Genomic DNA, 21413 nt, shown 5'->3' with positions numbered 1-21413 from the left:
GGGGAGTCTTGCGTGCCTCAGGGATACAGAAGGCCGTACCATTGGTTCAACCACAATGGAGGGGTATCTGTTGAGAGGCCAGACAAACGTGTGGTTCCTGAAGAGGCGCAGCAGCCTTCTCAGTAGCTGCAGGCGCATCAGTCTGGATGATAGACTGCTCTGACCTTGTAACACTAACCAAAACGGTCTTGCTGTGCTGGTACTGCGAACGGCTGAAAGCAAGGGGAAACTACAGCCGTAATTTTTGCCGAGGGCATGCAGCTTCACTGTATGGTTAAATGATGATGGCGTCCACCTGGGTAAAATATTCCGGAGGTAAAATAGCCCCATGTTCGGATCTCCGGGCGTGGACTACTCAAGAAGACGTTGTTATCATGAGAAAGAAAACTGGCGTTCTACGGATTGGGGCGTGGAAAGTCAGATCCCTTAATAGTGCAGGTAGGTTAGAAACTTTAAAAAGGGAAATGGATAGGTTAATGTTAGATGTAGTGGGAATTAGTGAAGTTCGGTGGCAAGAGGAACTAGACTTTTGGCCAGGTGAATACAGGGTTATAAATACAAAATCAAATAGGGATAATGCAGGAGTAGGTTTAATAATGAATAAAAAAAATAGGAGTGTGGGTAAGCTCCTACAAACAGCAAAGTGAACGCATTATTGTGGCCAAGATAGACACGAAACCATGCCTACTACAGTAGTACGAGTTTATATGCCAACTAGCTATGCAGATGTTGAAGAAATTGATAAAATGTATGATGAGATAAAATAAATTATTCAGGTAGTGAAGGGAGACGAAAATTTAATAGTCATCGATGACTGGAATTCGAGAGTACGAAATGGAAGAGAAGGAAACGTATTAGGTGAATATGGATTGAGGGTAAGAAATGAAAGAGGAAGCCCGCTGGTAGAATTTTACACAGAGCATAACTTAATCATAGCTAATACTTGGTTCAAGAATCACAAAAGAATGCAGTATTCATGGAAGACTCCTAGAGATAATAGAAAGTATCAGATAGACTATTTCATGGTAAGACAGAGATTTAGGACCCAGGTTTTAAATTGTAAGACATTTCCAGGGGCAGATGTGGACCACAATCTATTGGTTATGAACTGTTAATTAAAACCGAAGAAACTGCAAAACGGTGGGAATTTAAAGAGATGGGACCTGGATAAACTGACTAAAGCAGAGGTTGTACAGAGTTTCAGGGAGAGCATAAGGGAACAATTGACAGGAATGGGGGAGAGAAATATAGTAGAAGAAGAAAAGGTAGCTCTGGGGGATGAAGTAATGAAGACAGCAGAGGATCAAGTAGGTAAAAAGACGAGGGCTAGTAGAAATCCTTGGGTAACAGAAGAAATATTGAATTTAATTGATGAGAGGAGAAAATATAGAAATGCAGTAAATGAAGCAGGCAAAAAGGAATACAAACGTCTCAAAAATGAGATCGACAGAAGTTGCAAAATGGTTAACCAGGGATGGCTAGAGGACAAATGTAAGGATGTAGAGGCTTATCTCACTAGGGGTAAGATAGATACTGCCTACAGGAAAATTAAAGAGACCTTTGGAGAAAAGAGAGCCATTTGTATGCATATCAGGAGCTCAGATGAAAACCCAGTTCTAAGCAAAGAACGGAAAGCAGAAAGGTGGAAGAGTATATAGAGGGGCTATACAATGGCGGTGTACTTGAGGACAATATTATGGAAATGGAAGAGGATGTAGATGAAGATGAAATGGGAGATACGATACTGCATGAAGAGTTTGACAGAGCACTGAAAGACCTGAGTCGAAACAAGGCCCCGGGAGTAGACAACTTTCCATTGGAACTACTGACGGCCTTGGGAGAGCCAATCATGCAAAACTCTACCATCTGGTGGGCAAGATGTATGAGACAGGCGAAATACCCTCAGACTTCAAGAAGAATATAATAATTCCAATCCCAAAGAAAGCAGGCGTTGACAGATGTGAAAATTAAAGGACTGTCAGTTTAATAAGTCACAGCTGCAAATTACTAATGCGAATTCTTTACAGACGAATGGAAAAACTGGTTGTAGCCGACCTTGGGGAAGGTCAGTTTGGATTCCGTAGAAATGTTGGCACACGTCAGGCAATACTGACCCTACGACTTACCTTAGAAAATAGATTAAGGAAAGGCAAACCTAAGTTTCTAGCATTTGTAGACTTAGAGAAAGCTTTTGACAGTGTTCACTGGGACACTCTCTTTCAAATTGTAAAGGGGCAGGGGTAAAATACAGGGAGCGAAAGGCTATTTAGAATTTGTACAGAAACCAGATGGCAGTTATAAGAGTCGAGGGACATGAAAGGGAAGCAGTGATTGGGAAGGGAGTGAGACAGGGTTGTAGCCTCTCCCCGATGTTATTCAAGCTGTATATTGGGCAAGCAGTAAGGGAAACAAATGAAAACTTCGGAGTAGGTATTAAAATCCATGGAGAAGAAATAAGGACTTTGAGGTTCGCCGATGACATTGTAATTCTGTCAGAGACAGCAAAGGACTTGGAAGAGCAGTTGAACGGAATGGAGAGGGTCTTGAAAGGAGGATATAAGATGAACACCAACAAAAGCAGAGCGAGGATAACGGAATGTAGTCGCATTAAGTCGGATGAGGGAATTAGATTAGGAAATGTGACACTTAAAGTTGTAAAGGAGTTTTGCTGCCTGGGGAGCAAAATAACTAATGATGGTCGAAGTAGAGAGGATATAAAATGTAGACTGGCAATGGAAAGGAAAGCGTTTCTGAAGAAGAGGAATTTGTTAACATCGAGTATAGATTGAAGTGTCAGGAAGTCTTTTCTGAAAGTATTTGTGTGGAGTGTAACCATGTATGGAAGTGAAACATGGACGAAAATAGTTTGGACAAGAAGAGAATAGAATCTTTCGAGATGTGGTGCTACAGAAGAATGCTGAAGCTTAGATGGGTGGATCACGTAACTAATGAGGAGGTATCGAATAGAACTGGGGAGAAGAGGAGTTAGTAGCACAACTTGACAAAGAGAAGAAACCGGTTGGTAGGTCATGTTCTGAGGCACGAAGGGATGTCAAGTTTAGCATTGGAGGGCAGCGTGAAGGGTAAAATTCGTAGAGGGAGACCAAGAGATTAATACACTAAACAGGTTCAGAAGGATGTAGGTTGCAGTAAGTACTGGGAGATGAAGAAGCTTGCACAATGTATACTAGCATGGAGAGCTGCATCCAACCAGTCTCAGGACTGAGGACCACAACAACAACAACAACAACAACAGTATGTTTAACGGAACAGTATGTGTTACTACTCAAAATGTTCACTGCCCAGATAAGTTGAAACTTTTCAGGTGTTGCAAAACCTCTTGATGCTTTGCACTAATTGAATTTACATTCCGTTCATTAGAAGATGTTCTAAAAAACAATTCGGGAGCAGAAAATCGTGTAAATATTGAGATAAATTTAATCATTCGAATTATGAATGGCGGAGACGTGTCTTTATTCAAGATATGCCAAACGTGAAAATCCCAGTCACACCGTATGTTATTAGGACGTTTGTTTGACTTTTGCTAAGCTTTGCAGTATACAGGAGGGACGTAGGTCTGCCTGTGCGTCTGAAGTTGTCCTCTTCCTTTGCTAGATAACATTAAACGAATGAACCGGGTAAAGTATGCTAAGCAGCAGAGAAGAAGTGTGTCGAATTCGATAAGTACTGGGGTGAAGTACACTAGGCGTAAACAAAGGGTGCTATTCTGTTGCAGTAGTGGAGGAGTTAAGATCCTTCACCAGCCGACGATGTTTTGAAACAACAGCTTTCCCATTGTCTGCCACCACCGTAGAGAATAACTAGTAGTTCCACAACACACGTGCTTCTATAGCAGGATCCGTGCGGAATTAGCCGAGCGGTCTAAGGCGCTGCAGTCATGTACTCTCTGGCTTGTCCCGGAGGAGGTTCGAATCGCCCCTCGGGCATGGGAGTATATGTTTGTCCTTAGGATAATTTAGGTTAAGTAGTGTGTAAGCGTAGGGACTGATGATCTTAGCAGTTAAGTCCCATAAGATTTCAGACACATTTGAACATTTTCTATAGCAGGATTTCCCTGTGTTCCCCGGAACACTGGTGGTCCAACGGAAGTGAATATATGCTCCGCGAAGATCTGTTAGTAACACGGCGTTTTTTCATCATTTTTACGAAAGTAATTATTTTTTTAAATGTTATTGCGACCTCTGACGTATTGGTTATGATTTAAAATTGCGGTAATCACAAAAAAACAACTTTTTCTCATTAAAAAAATATATTACCCCTCATAATAAACAAGGTTTTCCATCAGAGTACCAGGATTCACAAAGTGTTTCGTAGGAGTAAAAGTTTGCGAACCCCTGCTCTAAAGCAATCTGCATCTACAAGTATACTCTTTGAACCACCATTAGATCCATGGCAGGTGATACGTCCTATTGTAACAGTTACTAGGTTTTCTTTCCCTTCCATTCACGTGTGGAGTGCGAGAGGAATAATTGTTTGATTGCCTCTGTGCGTGCAGTAATTATTTTCATCTTGTCCTCACGATGCCTATGTAAATGACGTGTAGAAAATTTCTAGAGTCAATGTATAAAGCCAGTTATTGAAACTTTGTTATTAGACTTTCTCGACATAGCTTACGTCTATCTTCAAGAGTCTTCCAATTAAGTTCCCTCAGTATTTCTGTGAAACTTTCCAACGGATTAAACAAACATGTGACCATTCGTGTCGCCCTTCTCTGTATACGTTCAGTATGCGCTGTTAGATATGTTTGGCGTGGGTCCCACACACTTGAGCGATATTCTAGAACCGGTCACAGGAACAGTCATTAGTAAGCATAAATATTGTAAGCAATCTCCTTTGTAGACTAACTGCACTTGCCCAGTATTCTTTCAATAAATCGAAGGTTACCACGTGCTCACCCTCGAATGATCCGACGAGATCATTCCATGTCACATCTCTACAAAATGTTACACACAGGTATTTGTATGAGTTGGCCGATTCCAACAGTGACCTATTGGTATTACAATAATCAGATACAAGGATTTTTTTTCATTTTGTGAACTCCACTGTTTTACATTTCTGAACATTTAAAGCAAATTGCCAATCTCTGCACCACTTTGAAATCCTATCATGATGTGAATGACTATTTATGCAGCTTCTTTCAGATAGTACTTCATTACAGATAACTGCATCATCTGCAAAAATTCTGACGTTAATATTGACATGGTCTGTAAGGTCATTAACATACAAAACTAAGAGAAAGGGGCCCAACACACTTCCCAGGAACGCACCTGAAGTTACTTCCACATCTGATGATGACTGCTGCGTCCTCCCTACCACAAAGCCCTCATTTCAGTCACAAATTTCACTTGATAATCCATATGATCAAATACTTTTCGAAAATTGAGAAATACTGCATATACTGACTGCTTTGATCCAAAGCTTTCAGTATGTCACGTTGGAAAGTGCGAGTTGGGTTCACATGATCGATGTTTCCGGAATCCTTGATGGTTGACGTTGAGGAGGTCAATCTCTTTAAGGTACCTCATTATGCTTGAGCTCAGATTATGTTCTAACATTCTACAACAAATCGATGTGAAAGGTATTGGAGGGCAGCTTTATGGATGAATTCTACTACTCTTCTTGTAGGTGGGTTCGGTTTTCTGTTCGAGGGACCTATCATACCTTATAATTAGAACAGGGTATAACAGCCTCATATTCAGTATTTAATGTGACAGGGACTCCCTCAGTTTTAACGATTACAGTTGCTTCTCAGCACTACTGACACTAACACTTATATTATTCATTTTTTCTGTGGTACAAGGATTAAACTGGGGGGAGGGGGGATGAAACTAACAAACGTTTGTTCTTTGCGCAGCCGAAAAATAAACGATTTGGTTATACAGAAGTCATCATTTCGTTACTGATAATTTGCAATGTTGCAGTTCATTCGCTTACCTGTGTTAATGTTTCGTTCCCTGGTAACTCACACATCCTTATAAAATTCCTATAGTATCTCTGTCAGAATTGTACACACGTTATATAACGTGAACTCCGTCCACAGGCCCTGGGGGGAGAGGGGGCAGCGGTATCGACCGATAATCGTGTCATCTTCTGTCCACCGCGTCAGGGGATGCGTTACGTTAACAAGAGGTATGAGGTCACCACTCGAATCTCACGCCGTCGTCACTTTTCCTGATTTGGAGCCGCTACTGCTCCCCTAAGGAGCTCCTCAGTTGGCATCACGAGGCTACGTGCATCCCGTTCCTGGCCTCCCACCAGGGAGAGATCCATGGCAGCACTAAGGATCAATTCCTGGCCATGTATATGGCAGTGGCTGCGCTCACCATTCGGTTAAAGAGGCCATTTCAGCGTGTATTCAATGCCTATAGAAATCAGCCTGCTACCATGAGAGGTTTTTTAATGCAAGTATTTAAGCATAAATGAATAATTTGCAAATAAATTGTGCTACTACTTGGGGCTTTAATCTGAAGTTAATTAGATAAGAATTGCAGACCGTATGCTAAAGCGCCAAAAACGAGAGCTGGTAAATTACAATCTGATAGAGGCAATTGGCTGCTCGTCATACAAGTCATGTATTCATGATGATATAAAAACTGGCATAGGTCGCAATCGGGCAATGAAATGAATTAATAGAGATAAGTGAAAATCTGTGCCGAATCGGAACTCGAACAGAGATTTACGGCCTTCGGCTGTCCGGGCACACTTTCCATCCGAGCCATATCCCATCTAGTCGCACACTACGTACCTAGCGCTGTCTGTCACGTATTCGTTCTTTCATACTATTACCTCCAGTTTAAAACAAAACAAAAATTACAGGCGGCATAATAGGTACAACTTGACATGACACACCACTACTGACATGTCCAGTACTGGTGGCCGATAAACTCACTGTGAGGGAAATGTAATCCGCCCAAGATCAGTAACTTTGTTAGCAGACAAATTGCAGACACCTCTAGAACTTCACATACTGAGTGTCTCACAATTAGTGTTACACACTTCTAGAGGTTGTAGAGGGGACTTAGTAGATCAAGTTCCACATAGGTTACAAGGTGATGTCGTGCTGTTAGAAAAGGGACTCGCGTCTCTCGTCCGCTGCCATAGCCCATAAACGCCGTATTCCGCTGCACTGTCCGAACCTGTCGCATTGATTTCTGCGTTTATTTCACGCAGTGCTGTTTGTCTGTAAACTGTGACAACACTACGCAAATGGCACTGCTCTCGGTCGTCAGTGGTGCGAGGTAATACCTGAAACTGTAGGTGTCGTAATACTGAATTCCCTAATCGATTGCCGAAATGTAATGTCCCATACGTCTATTTACAACTACCATTCCTCGTTAAAAACTTGTTAAAGCTCGTCGTGCAGCCGTAATCACGTGGGAGATCTATTCACGCGAGTCACCTGAGAACAAACGACATCTCCACCAACGCACTGCCCTTGTGTACCTTATGTACACGATACTACCGCCATGTGTTTATGTGCATATCGCTATCAAACGACTTTTGCCACCTCAGTGTACATACATGAAAGAACTATAATTAAGGATAATATAGATACCAGAGATTCAGCAGAATAGAAGATTATGTGAATAAAGACGTCACTGATTTACGATTTTTAATTATTACAAATCCAAAAATGAAGTTACACCACCAATGATTCATCGTAGGGATCAAGGTTGGTCATCTCACACATGTTGATACTCGCTGCTGTAAAACACAATCTCGTCTTTTGAACAAGTGCTCATAGCTCTTAAGTTATACATTATAGAGTCTATGTTTACCAAACATTTTGTCTTGTTTTGGTCCGTACCACAACCTCTGAATGTTGCCTACCTTACAATCTTTGCAAGAACAGTACCAGTATACATATTCCAGTGTCACAGGTATCAGAAACGTTTTCACTCATAACTTTCGATCCGTTCGTTTCCGGTACAGAGACACTTGCCTCAAATTGATACTCGTACATTTAGCCTCCTCCTTCATCTTAGAAAGTTTGTAACATAACCACAGAATCTCCCTGTATATACACTGGTGTCCAAAATTAAAGAAACAAACCGAAATTTTGCAAGTTTGCGTTTGTTTTTCCACAAAACAGTGCAAACAGGTGACAGTAAAGTGGAAACAATATAAAGAGCACAGAACGTAAAACAACTGCGACATGCATAACGGTAGACAAAAATGTTCTTCGTTGTCCCCCCAACTTAAGGGATTTACACACACACTCCGACAACTAGTTTTTGCGTTCAGTGTGGGGCGTGATCATCTCTGGCAGCAGTACAAGCCTGACAAATGACGGAGCATTCTGTGAATAATGTCGTCAGTCTCATGTTGAGGCAGTAATGCCCGTTCTTCTTGAAGCGATTCTCGCAAGTCTTGGAGAGTGGCTGGTGGATGCTGACCTGGTGAAACCCATGCCCTAGTGAATCCCAGATGTGCTATATGGGGTTGAAGTCGGGAGAGCGAGCAGGCTACGCCATGCGTGCAATACCTTCCGTTTCCAAGAATACATCAACAACGCGTGCTCAATGAGGTCGAGCATTATCGTCCAGCAATACAAATTCTGGGCCCACAGCACCTCGCAACAACCGCACATGAGGTCCCAAGATCTCGTAACGATACCTGACAGCAGTTAAATCTTGCCGGTATAACCGTACAGTTTCATGGAGAGGTGTTCGAGTGGTCAACATAATCCCTGCCCACACCATTATCAATCATTTTCGACATCGGTCACTTCCCACCATGTTTGTCTCCCGAAATTGTGTTTCACGCTCCCTTTGGATGCTAAACCGTTGAGAATGACTGTCCAGAGCAAACGGGGACTCATTTGTGGAAAGAACATTGGCCCACTTTTCGATAGTCTAAGGGGCATGTTGATGGCTCCACTCTAGACGTTACCTTCTATGAAGACGAGTCAGAGGTAAGCATACAACAGATCTCCGACATCAAAGGCCACTCCGCCGACGCCTTTTGTACACCGTTTGCCTAGCTAAAATGCGTCCGCTGGATGCTGCGAGGTCAGATTCCAGTTGCCGTGCCGGTACCGTCTTGATCTTTCAGACAAATAACAGTTCTCTCTTTCTAATGTTACACGTGGTTGTCCCTGTTCTGGTCTTCGTGATACCGTTTACATCTCGATAAGCTTTCGTCACATGTAAAAAATAGGAGAACGATCCACATTAAGCCATCGGGTCACACTAGTTTGCGACTGTCCTGCTTCCAATCTTCCTCTGTCCCTCCACCGCAGGAAACCTGGTAGGCATCCTCTTTGTGCCGCGTTGCACCGTCTGTGACTGTGTACACAGTGGTTGTGCATATGGAATTAGCCGGCAAATAGTATCCCGTTTGATAGGTGCCCTGACGTCATCGCTGGTGTGGTAATCCGTTGACCAGAATGCCATCTTCTGAGTTGTACACGATCATACTGACACCTGTTCACAGTTTGTATGATTATATTCTGAATTGCACATTGCTTTAATTTTAGTCAACATACATTTGCAGGTCCTGGCGCCTATATCTTTGACGCCCGGTAGCGTCTTTGGATGACGTTTCTGGACATGGGTCACTGTGTAAACTTGATCTACAAAGTCAATTCTACAATCTAAAGAAGTGTGTCACATGAATTGTGGGACACTCTGTATGTCTGACATACCAGGTGAAGGACCTATGTAATCTGACGTTTAGATAGAAGCATAAAAAAGAGTTATTCCCAAACCTTCTAGCACTCATTGTGCGTCAGGCGTGTTGGATAAGAAGGGGAGTAGCAATCTAAAGATCCCTGGCTAATTCTTCGTCCTATGGTATTTGCTGTAAAGTATTTTGACGACTCCGGCAATGATGATCATACTTGAAAATGCTAAGTTGTACTGTGTTTTGAGGTCCACACTAAACTGCAGGCTCCCCTACAACTACCTAGTCGTATCAGCTCAAAGGTCGAGAGGCAGGGACACTTCATAACCAACTGGACCAAGCTTAGGGTCCCGTGGTGTTCATTCTAACATGTCAGCCTTCCCTTTAACCAACCTCGATCCATACGATTTCTTTTTTGGATTTGTAATAATTAAGAATCGCAAATCAGTGACGTCTTTATTCACATAATCTTCTATTCTGCTGAATCTCTGGTATCTATATTATCCTTAATTATAGTTCTTTCATGAATGTACACTGAGGTGGCAAAAGTCGTGTGATAGCGATATGCACATAAACACATGGCGGTAGTATCGTGTACATAAGGTACACAAGGGCAGTGCGTTGGTGGAGATGTCGTTTGTTCTCAGGTGACTCGCGTCAATAGATCTCCGACGTTATTACGGCTGCACGACGAGCTTTAACAAGCTTCGAACGAGGAATGGCAGTTGTAAATAGACGTATGGGACATTACATTTCGGCAATCGATTAGGGAATTCAGTATTACGACACCTACAGTTTCAGGTATTACCTCGCACCACTGACGACCGTGAGCAGTGCCATTTGTGTAGTGTTGTCACAGTTAACAGACAAGCAGCACTGCATGAAATAAACGCAGAAATCAATGCGACACGTGCGACAGGTTCGGACAGTGCAGCGGAATACGGCGTTTATGGGCTATGGCAGCGGACGAGAGACGCGAGTCCCTTTTCTAACAGCACGACATCACCTTGTAACCTATGTGGAACTTGATCTACTAAGTCCCCTCTACAACCTCTAGAAGCGTGTAACACTAATTGTGAAACACTCTGTATGTCAAGCCCTAGAGGTGTCTGCAATTTGTCTGCTAACAAAGTTACTGATCTTTTCTAACAGCACGACATCACCTTGTAACCTCCCAACAGATAAAATTTATATAATAACATCTCAACAGTACAAAATATAATTATGTATAGCATTCACATTCAGCGTAAACTCCCAATAAAATTAAATATACCTCCCAATAGTAAAAAGTAAGTATATCATTCACATTCAGCGCAACCTCCCAATAAAAATATTCCGTAACCTACCAATAATACAATGTGACTAACCTCACAATAAATTTGTGACTCATATATAACATTTCAATAATTAACTGACTGTGAATCTAAACTAGTAAATTTGGTCGTCAGCAGCGCTGCGTCATGGCCCTGAAAGATCATACTGAATAAATTGAAAATTCTTACCTCAATAAGGTTACCGGATGACGGATATATATCTGCTCGTATAAGGAAATTTTTCTGGCACAGCCTAGTGCAATGCTGGCCGATAGATTTGTCATCTATAAAAGGAAACAACTGATTTTTCTTTACAACAATGGGGTTGAATATGGATTGGAGAAATTAGTGAATTCTTTAAATTGTGATGAATGATTATCAAAAGTTAAATTATTATTATGAGATTTTTTAAAAAACATTTACATAGGGCTTGACATAACAATAGTACATACGCGCGAGGCTGCTTTTACCTTACACTACAACGCTGAGGCTCTGCCATCGCTCCCCACGACCGGCCCAGCCAACTCCACACACACGACTGCTCGCTACGACCCGTACTGCTACCGCTACTGACACTGCTCTTGCTGCATACAACACTGCTCTCTGGTCTGAGATTCTCTTATAGCATACATATCGCTGGCAGCGCGTGAGCAATCAATCGAAATTACATCTGCTCGAGTGCGCTAGCAACAAATTCCTTAATCATGGATCCATTACAACCTGCGGTGCCTCTCCTGGGCGCAGTGACCAGATCAGTCTTCCCATAGACGACTGGAAACCCGTTGCCTGGTCAGATGAGTCTCGATTTCATTTCGTAAGAGCTGATGGTAGGATTCGAGTACGGGGCTGACCCCACGAAGCCAAGGACATAAATTGTCAACAATGCACCGCGCCAGCTGGTGGCGGGTCCGTAATAATGTGAGCTGTGTTTAGATGGAATGAACTGGTTCCTCTAGTACAACTCAACGTATCATGGACTGGGAATGGTTATATTCGGGTACGTGGAGGACATTTGTAGCCATTCACTCATTTCAGGTTCCCAGTGATGATAGTATTTTTGTGGATGACGATGGTCAATGTCACCGTCCACAGTTGGAGATTAGTTTGAATAACATTCGGAATAATTCGATCGAATGATTTGGCCACCTAGATTGTCCGATATCAAACCCTTCGACGTTTTATGGGACATAATCGAGACATCATTTCGTGTACAATATACTGCACCGGCAACACTTCCGCAATAATGGACGGCTGAAGAGGCAGTATGGCTCAGTATTTCTGCAGAGGACTTCCAACGACTTGTTGAGTCCATGCACTTTGCCGGGCAAAAGGAGGTCTGACCACGAATTACTATGTATTCCACGACATTTATCACCTCAGTGGATTTAAATATGTTTTGAAAACTAACAAAGTTAAATCACTGCATAATAATGGGTAGTAATTTATTTGGGACGCTATAACGTCTGAGGACGTGCATTCTCTACTCTGTCATTTACCTCGAAGGAGAGGAGGCAGAGGGTACTGCCCTGGACGTGCATTTAGAAGGTTTAGGAGTCAGATGGATGCCCCACAATCAGATTTAGAATTGCGATTATTCACCTTGTTTATGGCAAATGCCAGACTTGTTCCATTGGATATGGCACGACAGAATTCAAGCTGCCGAGCGTGTGCTCCATCTGTAACTCTGTCGTCAATCTCACCAGTTGTTTTAAAAAATATAACTTCTGTGTAAATGATAGTTATATAGTGAAAATGGGATTAAGGTGACTAATAAAGGTCGATAACTTAAAGTAGCTAATTTACTGTATCATCTTCAATATAAAGAAATGTTCGCGATTAAACGATTTCTTTGTTTGAAAACTACAATAGAAAATTTTTCTCTTTTTTCCTCTAGTGTTAAATACTTTATAATAAATACATATAATAATATGTGTATGTTCTAAAACGGGATGCTTGTTAATAACGTCGTATAAAGTGTAGGCTGGTATAAGCGACTTGAAGATACTCTGCGTCATTCTGTGAGAAAAGAAGCATCTCGGTTCATCTGTATACACAACTGGAGCTCATCGTTGGAGCTAATGCATAATTCTTCGTCCATTGCCACAACTCATGCATACGCGATTACCACCTGCCTCGATTTTTTCACCGTCTGGTGGCCAAGCTGGATATGCAACATCCATCAATAAATCACCGATGCTTCTCTCTCTTTACTCTGTTACTGAACTGCTCCTTCGCTAACGAGCCATTGTAATTCTAAACACTGAGTCCGAAAATAATGTTAATTAAATGACTTTCATCTGCGACGCTATAATTGTGTTATACTACTAAAACGTTTTCGATTTTAGAGTAGAAATATACTGGAGCGACTTTGACAAGTACATAAAAAAATCAATAATAACATCTAAAAATCTGAAACCTAACTTGTAAAGAAATATAAAGAAAACTGGTAATACATCAATTCTTGACATCACTAAAAACCAATAATTTGTTAAAAAATATCATTCAATACATGAGCAGCCGGTCATGTATCATACATGATACAGCAGGTGTCTATGAAGCAAAAGTAGCCGTAGCCCATGTATCAAGTATGACACATCAGGTCCCCATGAAGCTCAAATAGTCAACTGCATAAAATGAGTATTTATGGTAATTTTTAAGAATTTTTCGTTAGGGAACATTAATTAACATAAATCACAGCTTCTATAAACAATTTATTTATTCCTTCAAACTTCTTATGCAACTAAAATACACAGTATGTAAAAATGTCAAAGATACAATGATTTCAGAGACTAAATTTTGCAAAACAATGTTCATTACATATTCATTAGATAATATAATCATATACATCGAAACGTTCATATAAAAATTAGTGAACTTTAGACCTTAGCTTCCACACTCTAAGCTGTTTCACGCTGCGTGGAAAATTTTGAAGCAATTTCTCTTTGATGTGAAACACAGGAAGGCACCACAAGTCTGGCATGTTAAGAACGCATGACTGGAGCAACCTAGCTCTACTTTTTGTCTTCCAGCGTAAATTTGTGGTAAATGCAATGCATTCCTAGATCATTTGCATGCTGGTGGGATGGCTTGTATTGGTTTACGCTTCTTTGCTTCATATTTTTCCATTTCGTATCCACCTAGTCTTTTTCCTCTTCCAGGTTCTCTGACATCGACATGTTTTCTGTTTTAGATTGACAGTACATCAGTTACTTCTGAAATGTCAAGTTTAAATAAGTAGCAGGAGAGTATTTCGTTCTTCGCTTGCTTCTTTTGCGTGGCAGTCTGTTTTGATTAAATGTAAGATGCAGCAAATGCTCATAATTAATTGTGTCAAGAGGGTCTACTCCTCCACTGTGCAAGTTACATATTTTGACTGCTCATGGTAGTAGGAGTTCTGTTTATTTCTCTTGCTGTTTTGACAATCTTCCACAAATTCCTACTAGGTTAATTCCATACCGTGAAGAAGGTAAACAAATAGGGCGATTATTAAACCATTTCATTATTGCAATTTTGTTATTACTACCAACTACACACATCAAAAAGTTTTGTATCAACCCGGTTCCCAGAACTCCTAAAGACAGACACCGACTGAGGCTATTGTATCACAGACACAGTTCCTCTGACTGTTAAGACGTGTCACTATAGCCGCCCAAAGATGTAAACAACCATGCATGAGCAGCGCCTATTAGACGGAGGGAGTCCGACAGCCAATGAGTTCCAGTCATTCCATTAGGAATGGACGGTAGTTGGTGCTTGTGGATGTGTCTGCAATACATCACCCCAACGCCACCCACACTTACTCGTTGGGGTTTCATTCGTGGAAACAGGCAAAACAGTCCATTTGCCGAATACCTACTCGTTCGGAAAACTACTGCATCTGTGCATTTCGATTCCGTCATGCGTTGTCACCCATAAAAATGAAGTCAGGGCCAAATGCAATGGAGAAGGATTATCGTGTCACAGTAACATTGGAGATAAGTACCTCCGTGAACAATTGTGTCTCCCCATATTATAACACCTGGATCACGTAAACGATCACCTTTGACAGTGTTCCTTGGTGAGTTACGTGTCACGGCGTCTCATGTATGTCCGGCATTGTCGGAACTTCCTACGACCGCTTTTCGTTTTCGAGAGATCCATCCCACATTCTGCTATCCGATATAAATGTCCAGTGATTCCAGTTGAATGCCCGGATGTTTGCTTCGGCTAGGATGTAGTCTCTTTTTTGTGAAATCGTTGAGCAACGGAACGCTACACTTGTTACATTATGCTCGAAAAAGGCGAGACGGTGAACTCTACCGTGCCTCCACACTCAACCACTATTGCTCATTCCAATTGACTTACAGAAAAATTAGAGTTAGAATGTTCATTAGACTTGTTGACATCGATTCATAATATCAGGTTAACTGTGATATGTGGCATATCCTAAATTTTGATGCATTCATTCATTCAAAAACAGGAAGATTCAATCAGAATTGATAATCCAGCCGTTGAGGTGTTTGAAGCAGAATATGCTCCAGTCTCTACAAAAATCGTGATGAAAATCGGCAGTGTCCTTGTTTGAGGAACCATCTCACCGTTCACATAACAGATTTGGGGAACCACGGAAAACTTAGATGTGGGTAATTAACGGAGGTTTGAGTCAAACAACTCTCTAATGCAAGTCAGCGATTGTGAATTCGGTAAGCTAATGTATTCCAAGGCAATCGCCTTCTTGTTTTTGCGAGGAAAACTGAAAGTAGTCGCCCAATCCGTGATGGGCACAAATTGTGGCCGACGACTACAGTGAGCTGCAGAGAACGTCCATGTATTCCATACTTTTCACTGGATGTAGTGTAACTCTGACGAACCTGTGAGGAGACTGACAGAGTGTGGGTGGAGAGATAATATATCAGGTTTGCGTCCTCGGCGTGATCTATTAGCAGGTGTCACTGGAACGCGCTGAACCGAGTTGCTGTCGAGTTTGGAGTGATTAACGATGACTGATCCCGTGTAGGCCAACGTGTCTGCTTCTCTTTCTGCACACTCAGGCTGCAGACTACACAGGGGTTACACAGATCACATTATTCTTAGTAATCCCCGAAAAGTACTCGTGTTGCATCAGTGTTACCAACGGAGATATAATTGTTATTGATATTCATTATAGAAGGGAGGTCACTAAATTGCAGGGTCGCACGTAATATTTCTCAGAGTATTGCACTGGGAAACAATAAATTTGATTATCTTGTATTTGAACATTACTCAGAGATGAGTTAATTTTTTACGCCTCAATATCACTCCCGAAAAGTAATCCACCGAGTCTATTTTGTACTAGTTTTCCTAAAGCTTTATTCATTTCTTTTAAAGTACTATATCCTAAGTGAACCTTTCTCTTACTCACATCTGAAATGGCTCTGCCCATATAATGTGGAAATACCACCGGAGTGTCACACTTTCACTACTATCTGTATTACTCGAAACTTCAAGTAGGTTAAAACTTCGTGCCATACCGAGACTCGAGCCCAGGACTTCTGGCTTTTGTGGGCTAGCGATCTACCAACTGAGCTACCCAGGAACGACTCACAACGCATCCCCACAGTCTTAGTTCCGCCAGTACCTCATCTACTACCCTCCAAACTTCAAAGAAATTCTCTTGCGAACCTTGCTGCGCTAGCAGACCTGGAAGAAACGGTCGTGCAAAGAAATAGTTTGGCCACAGGCTGAGGGATATTCCGAAGAAGATTTTTTTCACTGTGCAGCGAATGTGGGCTGCCATGAAGCTTCCTGCAAGACTGAAACTGTGTGCCGAACTGAGACTATAAAGCGTGATGTTTGCTTTTCGCAGGCCCGAAATCTACCAACGGGGCTACACAAGAGCGACTAATGGCCTATGTTCTCAGAAGAGGTAAAAGCTGAAGCAAAGCCGTGGCTACACAATATCCTTCCCTCGAGGAGTGGTAGACCTCAAGGTCCGCAGGAGAACTTCTGTGAAGTTTGGAAGATAGGATATGGGGTACTGGCGGACGTAACGCTGTGTCGCCAGGACGTAAATTGTGCTTCGGTAACTCAGTTGGTCACAGAGTCTGAATGTGCCACGAAGATTCATACCAGTGTACACTCCATTGCAGAGTGAAAAATTGGATTACATTTCTATTCCTTTTCTAGAATTATATAAATTTAAAAAAGGAAAGTTTTTAAATCTATATTTATAATGTGCAGTTCCCATGTTAGCGCTTGGCGGAAGGTTCATTGACACACGTTCAGACTTTGGGTATCTGTCTACAGCTCCGCTCTCCATTAATACGCGGGAAACGAACACTTACGGCTTTCCGTGCGAGCTCTGATTTGTCTGACTTTATTACGATGTTCATTTCTCATTATGTATTTGGGCATGAAGAAAATATTTCCACAATGGATGGAGAAATCAAATAGACACTTAATTTCCTCTGTGTAGTTATTTATTGCATCATCCGACAACTTAACTGATGATGTCCACCATGAGACGTTTTATTTTCGTTTTCGTATCAATCGTAATGTTTAGAATCGATCCTTCTGTGAAAATTTTCGTTATTCCAGCTCATATCACAAAGAAAATGTACCTGAATAGCTTTATTTAGTATACTGCATTAAATAACCGTTCTTAAGGAGATCTGTTTGAGCACAATTCTCATTAGTAATAATACAGTTTAACCTGGCATTATCATTTATTCTTCACTGTTCATCGCTGTAACGTAAGCTGCGGTAGCTGTAAACACTTTTCTCCCACGAATTATTGGTCGTCATCGTCCAACATTTAATCTGATATACTACTCCATTTCTTCATAAATTCTAATACCGTCTACTCTGGGTTTCACACAGCGACATTTTCTATTCTGAACTACTGGAAGACGTTCACATTAAGTATAGAGTCTTTATTATTCGTTAAACTGATGTTAAGTGTGGTCTTAGTTTCTACCTCTGGAAGTCTACATTAAATCCGAGTAACACATAATTCTCTATCATACTCAATGTTTCCCAACGAAATATCATTATTTATGAAACTTCCTGGCAGACTAAAACTGTGTGCCCGACCGAGACTCGAACTCCCGAGTTCGAGTCTCGGTCGGGCACACAGTTTTAATCTGCCAGGAAGTTTCATATCAGCGCACACTCCGCTGCAGAGTGAAAATCTCATTCTGGATCATTATTTATGTTTATAGCTACCTTCCAATTAAAATCTGCCACTGGTAGGTCGTACAGTAATTAACTATCATTAATTTGTTCGTGCATATTTCCGTAGATGTTTTCTATCTGTTCATCTGAGTCTGAAGACGTTGGTATACGTATTATACTCTTTCCCTATAGCAACCTTGTGTACACTTAATACAGATCTTGCAATTTCATTTGAGATTACAACATTTGTAGTATTACATTAAACTACCTTTTATGTATTATACCCTACACGTAAATTTCCTGCCTGCCCAGTTCCTCTGAAATAAAACTCGTGTTACACTACCGACAACCATACATTCAGTTTTCATTTTATTTAACTTGGTTGGTTGGTTGGTTTTGGGGAAGGAGACCAGACATCGTGGTCGTCGGTCTCATCGGATTAGTGAAGGATTGGGAAGGAAGTCGGCCGTGCCCTTTCAGAGGAACCATCCCGGCATTTGCCTGGAGCGATTTAGGGAAATCACGGAAAACCTAAATCAGGATGGCCGGACGCGGGATTGAACCGTCTTCCTCCCGAATGCGAGTCCAGTGTCTAACCACTGCACCACCCCGCTCGGTTTTATTTAACTAATCCTCCTCTTCCACATTGCAATCCTTGGACGTTAAAACTCTGTGTTTTACTATGCAAACATTAAAATTTAATAGACGTCATTGAGTATTGTTTCTCAAGTCAGTGTTATTGTTTATTTAATCTGACGTCGTGTAGCAAGGGGGTTAGCCTGTAAGCAGCTAGGCTCCATAGCCTAAAACCACTGCCTGAGTTTTCTCAATACAATAGCCCCAACATATTTTCAAATTGCCCAGAGTATCCAAGTCCCAGGAACTCGTGTACGTGGCAGGTGTGATTATCCTCAACACTGGCCTTAGTACCGTACAATGACATTGACCAAAGAGTTAGGTAGCAGTCGCAGTAAGAATCTCATCACAACTGAGCTCAATATAAACTCTGCGCACGCCTTACTGCCCCTTGATTTCGGAGGATGCGATCCACAAGAGTATTTGGCATGCTGACCTTGTGCAAGTGCATAGGGCGTTAGAAGTCGCTTAACAACTGAAAATGCTATGTTCTCTTTTCTCTGTGAGGTACTGGATAGATTAAACAAAAGGTTTCGATCTCTGGGCATATTTTTGATTTAACTAAGGCTTTTGATTGTGTTGATGACAAAATATTGCTCCAGAAGTTGGACCATTACAGTTAAGGAGAGTATCTCACAAATGGTTCACCTCTTACTTTAATAACGGACAGCAAAAAGTCATTATTCACTGTGTTGAGAATGGCTGCGATGTGGGTCTTAATGGGGGTACGGTCAATTGGTGGATGACCCAGGGATCAGTATTGGAGCCACTCCCGCCCTTCACTTATGTAAATGAAATGCCCTCTATTATTACAGGTAATTCTAAATATTTCTGTTCGCAGATGACACTAGACTGGTAGTAAAGAATGTTGTGTGCAACATTTGCTCGGTTTTCTAATAGTGCAGCTTATGACACAAGTTTATGGCTTGTCGAAAATAAACTAACGGTAAATCACAGTAAGACTCAGTTTTTACAGTTTCTAGCATACAATTCAACAAAACCCGAAGTTTTAATTTCACAGAACGGGAATATGGTTAGTGAAACTGAACAACTGTAATTTCTAGGTGTTCAGATAGATAGCAAACTGACGTGGAAAATAAACGCTCGGGACCTTCAAAGACATAATGCTGCCATTTTTACTATTCCAACGGTGCCTGAAGTAAGTGATCGTTCGACACGAAAATCATTCTACTTTGCTTACTTTCATTCGTATATGCCGTATGGTGTTACATTCTTGGGTAGCTCTTCCCATTCTGAAAGGATATTTTTGGCTCAGAAACGGGCAGTTTGCGCAGTGGTGTAACTTCGCGAACCTCTTGTTGACCCCTGTTCACTAGTCTGGGTATTTTGACATAATATATATATTCTTTACTATCAGCTTATTCTCAAGAATTAGCAGCTTTCACTCAGTTACTACTCGGCAGAAATCTAATCTGCATTTGGATCGCACTTCCTTAACTCTTGTGCAGAAATGTGTACATTATACTGCTGCATCTATTTTCAGTAATCTACCACATTAATTCAAAAACCTTAGCAGTAATCCACGCGCTTTCAAATCGGAACTGAAGAATTTCCTCATGGATCACTCCTTCTATTCAGTTGAGGAGTTCCTTGAAAAATTGACCTGATTCTTATTTTGTATTGTTGACTGCATTTACTTAAACTACTCGCTTCAATTTTTTCGTTTCACAAACATTTTATTTTATCTGTTATTACTTTTATGTTGCAATTTCTTGTACTGATAAGTTCCATGACCTTGGAGATATGCTCCTTAATTTGGTCCTACATAAGTAGACGTGTAAATAAATAAATACATAAAACCAAGTCAGTACTGATATTCAGCCTTTTTGTGTAACATACACAACAATGAGGTATGGAGAGTTCTAAACATTGATTCGAAACGCTTTCGGTACTGACGGTTTGTGGGTAGGCCTCGAACATTTGTTTCTCCCAAGCGCACGGCCAGGATGAATGCTTTAAGAGTGCTTACAGCCGCAACATGTGAACCTCTGCTCTGTACACTAGGATCTAACCTATCCAGTAACCTTGATGTTCACAAAATTATAATGATGTGCCCCCCTCCCCACTTCAGAATTTCAGCAGTCATTTTTATACTAACACATGTAACTCAAGAAATTCGTAAACTGGTCTCTAGCTATTACTAAACAAATCATTCAGATTTTCAGCGGAATAGTGTTCGATTTTATTATGAAAATATACTAATAATTCCAAACATGTGTCATTAATTTGTAGTTTATTTTAATGGAAAAAGAACTGCAGTTAATTATTTCAAATTTATAAAGTAATATCGTTAATATAATGGGTTAATTAAATAACATCATTTGTAGCGTATTTCTTTCCATATTTCAAAATTAGTCGAAATAATTGTGGTTACTACTCTTAACACGTATTTAAATTAACAGTGCAGTTTTGTAAGTCTTATTCTCAATTCCATTTTTATTGCTACTACTTATTTTCCATAGCTTGTCTTTATGAAAGCGGCACATAAGTCGCAGATATCTTCCAACATCAGTAAATTAACAGTGTTTGTAATTACTAAAGCCTGTAACAGCGCAGCTACTTCTGCTCTTATAATACACTGTGATCAATGGTTACGGGTGTTTATTTATAGTATTTATGACTTTAGAAGTCCGAATGGCTATTGTCTTGTCCTGGGACAATAACATA

The sequence above is a fragment of the Schistocerca cancellata genome, chromosome 2 (assembly GCF_023864275.1).
Source record: "Schistocerca cancellata isolate TAMUIC-IGC-003103 chromosome 2, iqSchCanc2.1, whole genome shotgun sequence".
In the NCBI taxonomy this organism is placed as follows: Eukaryota; Metazoa; Arthropoda; class Insecta; order Orthoptera; family Acrididae; genus Schistocerca; species Schistocerca cancellata.
Note: the sequence above shows the minus strand (reverse complement) of the source record.